The sequence below is a fragment of the Nannospalax galili genome, unplaced genomic scaffold, assembly GCF_000622305.1.
Source record: "Nannospalax galili isolate Female #2095 unplaced genomic scaffold, S.galili_v1.0 scaffold189, whole genome shotgun sequence".
In the NCBI taxonomy this organism is placed as follows: domain Eukaryota; kingdom Metazoa; phylum Chordata; class Mammalia; order Rodentia; family Spalacidae; genus Nannospalax; species Nannospalax galili.
The window spans coordinates 9738307-9746368 of NW_008360331.1; positions in this window are offsets into that span (position 1 = coordinate 9738307).

Genomic DNA, 8062 nt, shown 5'->3' on the forward strand with positions numbered 1-8062 from the left:
GGTATAAATATTTATTGTCACGGATTAGGCAATGAATTGTCAGTACAATCTGTGATGGTTAAATTCAGTTGTCAACTTAACTGAATAGAGTCACCTAGAAAGTTGGTAAAACATACTTCTAGGTGTGTCTATGATGGTATTTTGAGATGAATGGCCCATGAGTCAGTTAGATGAGTCGGTAAGGCCCATCATAAGCATGGGTGGCACCAACCAGTAGGCGAGAGGCCCACATGGAATTAGAATAAAAGGAGTGGAAAGTCTGCACTACCCTTCTTGAGTGGGTGTATTGTTTACTACTGACACCATCTACAGACATCAGACTCCAGATTCTTCAGCGTTTCAATGTGTACTTTGTACCAACACTCTCCAGGAGGCTCCTGCAAAACTTCAGCCTTGGGTTGGTGCTGCGACACCAGTGTGATGCTTTGCAGCTTTGGGGGACTTAGTTGTTCAAATATCAATTGTGGGGGTTATTCAGCCCCGATCTTGTGAGCTAATCAAATAAACCCCCTCTTACACTCATGTATTTTCTATTAGTTCTCTCTTTGGAGAATATCAGTTACTGATAATAATATGATACCAATGTGTGGCACAAAAATAGTGACGTTGAACATCACTGAGGTTGGAATGCTTCTGTGTCTAGCTCATGCCTGGAATCCCAAGCACTAAGGATGCTGAGCAGGAGGAGCACCATGCATTTGAGATCCTCTTGGGCTATAAAGTGATCACCAGGCCATCCTGAGACACAGTGTAGAGCCTATCTCAAGGAGAGTGAGAGGATAGGGAGAGGTAAAGGAGAGAAGAAAGTGTGCAAGTCACAGTCCCCCTCCCCCAAGTGGGAGAAAATATTTTCAGCTCCTACCTGACATGAGACTTGTATTCAGAATATACGAAAAACATAATTCACAAACATAAATAATCCCTTTTTAGTGGACAAAGTATCTGGATATTCCTCCAATTCAGATGTACAAATGGTCAGTAGTACATGAAAAGATACTTGACATCACTATTCATCAGGAAGATATAAATCAGTTATCAGAAGAAACTTCACATCAACTAGCATGGCTGTCATCGAACATATACCTGCCCCTCAATCTCTGCAGGGAATTGGGTCCAGGGTATCCTGCAGTATACCAAAACCAACAGATGCTGAAGTCCTTTATGAAAACATTATGAAATGGTTTACTACTTAAATTTCTGTATACTTTCAATTACCTCTACATTATTTATAATTACAAGTGCTATACAAGTTGTTAATTATAAGTGCTATACAAGTTGTTAATTATTTGTTGTTTAGAGAATGATAAGGAAAAAAGTTTGTACATATGCAAAAGAGAGGCAATTTTTTTTTAATTTTATGTGCATGAGCCTTATGCCTGCATGCGTGTAAGTGCAACCATGTGACGCAGTACCCTTGGAAGACAAAAGAGGGTGTCAGATCCCCTGGAGCTAGAGTTACGGATGGTTGTTAGCTGACATGTGGGTGCTGGGATTCAAACCCAGGTCTTCTTCAAAATCAGCCAGAGCTCTTAACTACTGAGCCATCTCTCCGGCCCCCAAGAGGCAGTTTTTTAACATTCTTAATCCTGAGTTAAATCCAGTCGACTCTGCAGACGTAGAAAATTCAGGTACAATGGGTTGATTGTCCTAACAAAAGGTGGTGAAGTAGGGAGAACAAGAAGTCTCCTACATTCTGGTGGAAATGTACACTGCTGTAACCAACTTAGAAAGTAATGCAGACATTCCTCACAATACAAACAGAGTTACTGCACAATCCAGAAAGGTATATCCCAACAAAAAGGAAAACATACGTCCAACAATCCTTTGGACATACACGTTAATGACATCACCTTTAGTGTAAGTGGAAGCAACCGAAAACTTCATCAACTAATGAATGAACATGTAATATATCTATGCAATGGAATTAAGACAATGAAATTTGTCTTGACAATGAACATTAGTTAAGTATTAACTTGTGCTACACTATAGATGGTCTTTGCAAACATTATACTAAGTGAAAGACAATATATTGTATGATTCTGTCTATACAGGCCATCTTGAATAGACAAATGCATAGAGACTGTAAATTGGTGGCTAGTGCTAGTACAAAATAAAATGATTTTTAAAAGCTCTAACCTCATTATGGAACATACATGCAAAACTCCTAAATTAGGTTATCAAGCCAAGTCTTAGCAGTCTATAATTAAATATACAGCATGATCAACTTGAACTATCCTAGGAACACTACAGCAGACTACCACAGAAAGAGATCAAAAGGAGAAACTGTAATAATCTTAAAGACAGAAAAAATATAAATAAAACACCATCCATTTATGATCAACTCAAAATAAAATGGTATATCAGAAATACAAGAAAGACTACTTTAAATGATAAATGCATATGCAAAACTTGCATAATGAGAACCTGCCCAAAAATGAATCCTCTAGCACTTGGCATTTGAATCACATGTTAAAATTAGTCCCTATAATAAAAACATGAGCACAATTACTGTTTCTGTTCTATATTGTGGTTTCTGGTCAATACACTATGATAAGGAAAAGAAAATATCAAGAACTAGAAAATAAGGAAACTATGATTCATAAATAGCTAAAGAGCTGCAACTAGAATTATTACTAAAATATTAGCAGGAAGCTAGATATGTGATTACCATATAGGGGGAGGAAAATGAATTTTTATTCAAAAAAATAGAAAAGAATTAAATTTTTTGTTATCCACAAGAACAAAAAGATAAAAGTACTTTGGAACAATTCCAGCAAAACTTGTTCCACGTTTCTATAAAAACATTTCATAACAAGTGAAATTTTATGAGAATACTTAAAAGTAACAAAATATGTCATATTTCTTGGTAAAAAAGATTAATAGCATAAAGATGACAATGGTCTCAATATTCACACATTTGAATTCACTGTGACTTCAATAAGAACAAAAACTTGAAATGCTTGTTATGTAGCTTAGAGAAAAGAAGAAAAGATCAATAGCCTAGACTTCAAAAAAGATGTAGAAAACTACAAAGAGACTTTCCCCATTCAGTATCAGGACTCCGAATAAAACTTTAATGATGAAGCCAGTGAAATACTATTAGAATAGAAAAGCAGACCACCAGAACAAGATTGAGCATCTCAGTAAGATTCTCCTATGGAGAGAGACTAAACCCTGATATAACAGAGCTGACATGAACGGACAGTCACTCTGGAACAGACAAGCACTCAATGAATTTCATCTGGATAGTAGGTGATACGTAAAGAAATGGAATGAAACTGAACCTTAGCACACATCTCACAACCCAAAGTCGATTGCAACTGGATTAATGACATAAGAGAGGAACACAATGACCTTGGTGTGTACAAAAAGATTTAAATTTTTAAAGATTAAGGAAGGGTTAAAAAATAGAACCCAGGAGAAAATGAGCCTCTTCTATGCTTTTTTATGTAGCTTTCATTGGCCATGCATTCACTGACTAATCAGGTCTTGTAGAATCAAGGCAAAGCAATATAGTAAATTATTGTGTCCTGCATTTTACAGTATCAAGATGTTTCTACCATCTTATTGCAAATGTTTTAATCCAAATGTAGATTGCTGACATTTTGTGCTCAAGAAAGTCTTTAGTTTTGAGTGACATATGATATCCAGATACCTTTCCAGAGTGAGGAATAAGACAATTAACGAAAAAGCTGTATTTCCTGATGAATTTTCTATTATCATTGATGGAAAGGAAGGCAAAATGCACTATGTTTTAAGTAAAACAACGTTAGCATTTACTGACTGTCTGCACTTCAAAAAGAAAAACACCAGGAAGAGCTGGAGAGGGGAAGGAACAATGATTCTCAATCAAGAAAACAGTCAATGACTTGGGAACATTACTATAAAATTTGGTTTGAACATAAAACAAAGAGGAGTTTTAATTTAGTATTCTTCAATTAAATACTTCCAAAGACTACCCTGCTTTTATTTCATATAATTATATACATTATTTAAATGGTTTTAAAAGAATCTATAACTCAAAATTATTTTGAGAAGCCAAAAATGAAGATTTCCAAGTCAAATGTTCAGACTTTGAAAGGAAAATAGTAATTTCTAACTGGAGTAATAATATTTGAAACAGATACTTATCTACTTTCAAACTGGATTATGGCTTACAAAGTTTAATAAAAGTTTGACGTACAGCAATGTAAACTTCATCATGCCCTGTAACTAAACACTTGCTTAATAGTAACACTTTTCAAGCCCCAGTAACACTAGCGTTAACCAGAATTTTCATAATTCACCCATGGAAAAATGTCATTCAAACTAAAAATACACACTAGATCTTTCACTAACCCTCTTTTTTTGGAGAAATCAGCATTTGAAATTAAGATGGAAGGATCTTAAACTGAGTAATAAGGGAAGGATATAATTTTGTTTCTAAAAAGCTTTTATTTCTAATTAAACATACATTTTTCAATAATTCTTTTTTATCTTTATTTTATGTATGTGTTTTACCTACATGCATATAAGCATATTACATGCATACAATGTCCTTGAAGGCCAGAAAGGGTGTCAGGTCCCCTGGAACTGGAGTTATAGATGGCTGTTAGCTACCTTGTAGATGCTGGGAACTGAATCTGGGTCCTCTGCAAAAGCAACAAGTGCTCTTAACTGCTGAACCATCTCTCCAGTCTCAACATTTATATTTTAATATGAACATCTGTGAACTAAAAATTTTATAGCTGGAAGCATTTTAAAAGAAAATTATTTTTCATTAAAACTGATCAATTGGCTTTGCACATTTTCTTCGCTCTCTTTTAGCAGGGCAATGGCAGACAGTAACCAGTAGAGAAGACTGTCAACCCCACATAAAGATCCAAATGGAAGGTATGGCACACATGTATTGAACAAAGGACACACATGTGTCGAACAATTATTAGGTGTGAGGGATAGCTACAGGTGTTGCATTTGACCCCTGCAATGTCCTTACTGAACAGATACTCTCACGCCCATTTTCCAGAACAGGACACTGAGTGGTAGACCTAGGCTACCAACCCAAACATCCACTGTAGCTTTAGTAAAACTACAAAGAAAAGTTTTCTTCCCTATTTCACATCCCAGAAAGTATTCTTAAAACCAATATTACCAATGTTACATTTTTTAAATTCCTAGGCTCCTCACATATTTTCAAAAATCATAATTACTATAATCACAAAAATTCAAGAATAGAACCACAGGAAAGTTAATCAATACAGACCAAGCATAATTTGGATTTTACTTTCCATGTCATAAAACAAATAGAGAATCAGACAGTTTCTGGCATTCCATATAATAAAACTGTAAGGATACATGTACGCAAACAATTTAAGAAACTAGAAAATACAAAGTAATATAAACGGAAGAGGGGAAGTCCAGCAGGGAAAGGAAGGGACTGAGTTGTGTGCAATGTGATTAACAATGTTTTCTAAAAGTGAATTATGATAAAGAAAACATGGTGTGTGTGTGTATACATATATATCCAGTCTTATACAATGGAGTTTTATTCAGCCATAAAGAAAAATGAAATTATGTCATTTGTAGGAAAATGAATGGAACTGGCCATAATCATATTAAGTGAAATAATCCAGACTCAAAGATAAATATCATATTTTCTCACATATATAGAGCACAGAATGACATGAAAGTATAAAAGAGACTAGTTGGAAGAAGGCGACTAGCAGGAGGAAATGGAGGGGCTAGGACAGAGAAATGGGGGTGAATACAATATGTACATGATATGCTTGACTGAGCATGTCCATGAAATCCTCCATGTTATACAATGAACATACGGTAGTGAAAATTTTTAAAGTGAATTATAAATCAGGCAGGCAGTAGTAGCACCATGAAAACAAGGGATAAAATTATACATGTGGGGCATACATCTGGGATTGTTTTGCTCATTTCCAATCCAATGTCTAAGAAAACAATGCACATAAAAGGCAATTCACTTATTCTGCCTCAAATTCTTTCTCGCTCCTGATTCAGGGGTTTTAGTATCATGAACCCTAATCCATTTGCTATGGAAAAAAAACGTGTTTTACCATTTCTTCAGAACTCTAATTTTCCCTTTTCTTATAAGAGCAAAAAAATCAAGCAAAGCAAGCCATGCCACAGGACCTGGTGGCAGCTTCCTGTTTTGTATTAAGAACAAATGCTCCACGATGAATTGTGAGGGACAATGATCTGTCTCCTCAATTACATTCTAGTTACGTTGATAAGTGTAATTTTCCTGTTAGCACATGCTGGCATACTACAGGAACATAGAGGCATGCTAGGATTAAAAATTTGGTATGGATAATATAGAAAATGCCACTGAAATCACAACACATGCAAAAATAATCGAATTGACTGCAATATAAAAAAAGTCTCTTCAAAGGAAATTGTTGATTTACATGAAGATGATAAACTGTATCAAGTTTCTTGGATTCTTTAAAGAAGTCTAAACATTAATCCCAGAATAATACAAAAATAATAATTTTAGGGAAAATGCAACAGATATAAATTTTTTTCAAGGGGGAAAACGATTTGGCTATACCACATTGAAACCTAGTTCAATCTTTGTCTTTCTACGACAAGAGTTTTAAAAGTGAAAACTTAGTACTGAGAGCCATAGGTACAAAAATAACCAAGAAAACAAGTAGAGAAATTATCCCTTGTTGATGAAAGTTGCACTCAAAGAATCTAATGCATTATATATGTTGACAAGTTTTGTGTATTTTCCCTGGTAGAAGTTAGACACAGTACCCCAACATATTATAATCACACACTAAGATAAATCTGGCATCAGAGCAAAATCTTCTCAACAACTGTTTTAAGGTTCTTTAAAAAATAATCCCAAATTGCATAACTCTTATCTGTAGGGAGAAAAGAAAGTCCTTCACTGGTGAATAGGGGATGTGAAGGAGATGTAAAGGCAAGAGTAGTTAGCATTACAAGTTCTGGATGGAGAACCAGAAAAAAAGTCAGAATAGGGCAAATTTCAAATGTTCATTTCAGAGTCCATCGGGATTTCTTGACAAGAGCTTCCAAAAGCATCCCTCCATTGGGTTCTTCCTGATGTTTCTTTTGTCTGCCAAGGCTGGACTCGATAGTGATAGATTCAGGATTTGCTTTCAGGTATTTTGATAGCTGTTGGAGTGGTTAGAATCAGTGTCAGTTCCCTCTCAAAGACTTCTAGACCCGATAGGGGAGAAAACAAATTTATCCATCATTTTACAACAATAGCTGGTTGTCTCCTTAGCTACAGGTGGGCACTATAGTATTGGAGACCAAGATTTGAAGTCTTACATCTGTTCAGCACTTTCTGATTAGGAACAAAATCATCAATGAGAAATAATTGTCTAAATAACATTTATACAGACTGTTTAAGACCATACAGTTGGCGCAGATAAATCAATTTATTTTTACACTTAATGATCTTTGATGATCTGTTCCTTACTGTTCACATGGGGTTTGGAGGAGCTCCTGGGCTCCTTTCTTTTACGAGCTCCAACTATGTGAAGATAAGTCAAAGGTCCAGTTCAACCATATCTGGCTTCACTTGGAAGCATGGATGAGATGTTTCCTCTAAATTGACCCTCCTCTTTGTAGACTGGACACTGGTTCAAGTCCATTTTGTAGGGTCTCCATGTTCTCCCTGAACAAGAGGACGGGTGACTCACCACAGTTACAGGACATTTTGAGAGATGTTCCATAGTCTATTGGAACTTAGTCAAGGGGCAAAACCTGTCCTTTAAATCCCTCTGACCAGATTAGTATATACAGAGTCTTTCAGATAGACCCACTGAAGGGGTACCCCAATTGCCTAACCCTGTGTCCCTGTTCAGCATGGAAGAAGCCAGAGCAGCCTGCATCCCAATTCCCTATCAGAAATCTGGGTAACCTCTTCAGAGGATGGTGTGATAAGAATAGGAGGTAGGAATTGGCTAGGTAGCTAGGATTAAAAAAAAGACCCCAAAGAAAAGTAGACAGTTTCTTGGCTAAAAGTCAAAATGTCCTTGGGTCTCTTAGCAACATACTCTGTTCCAAAGGCCAAAAT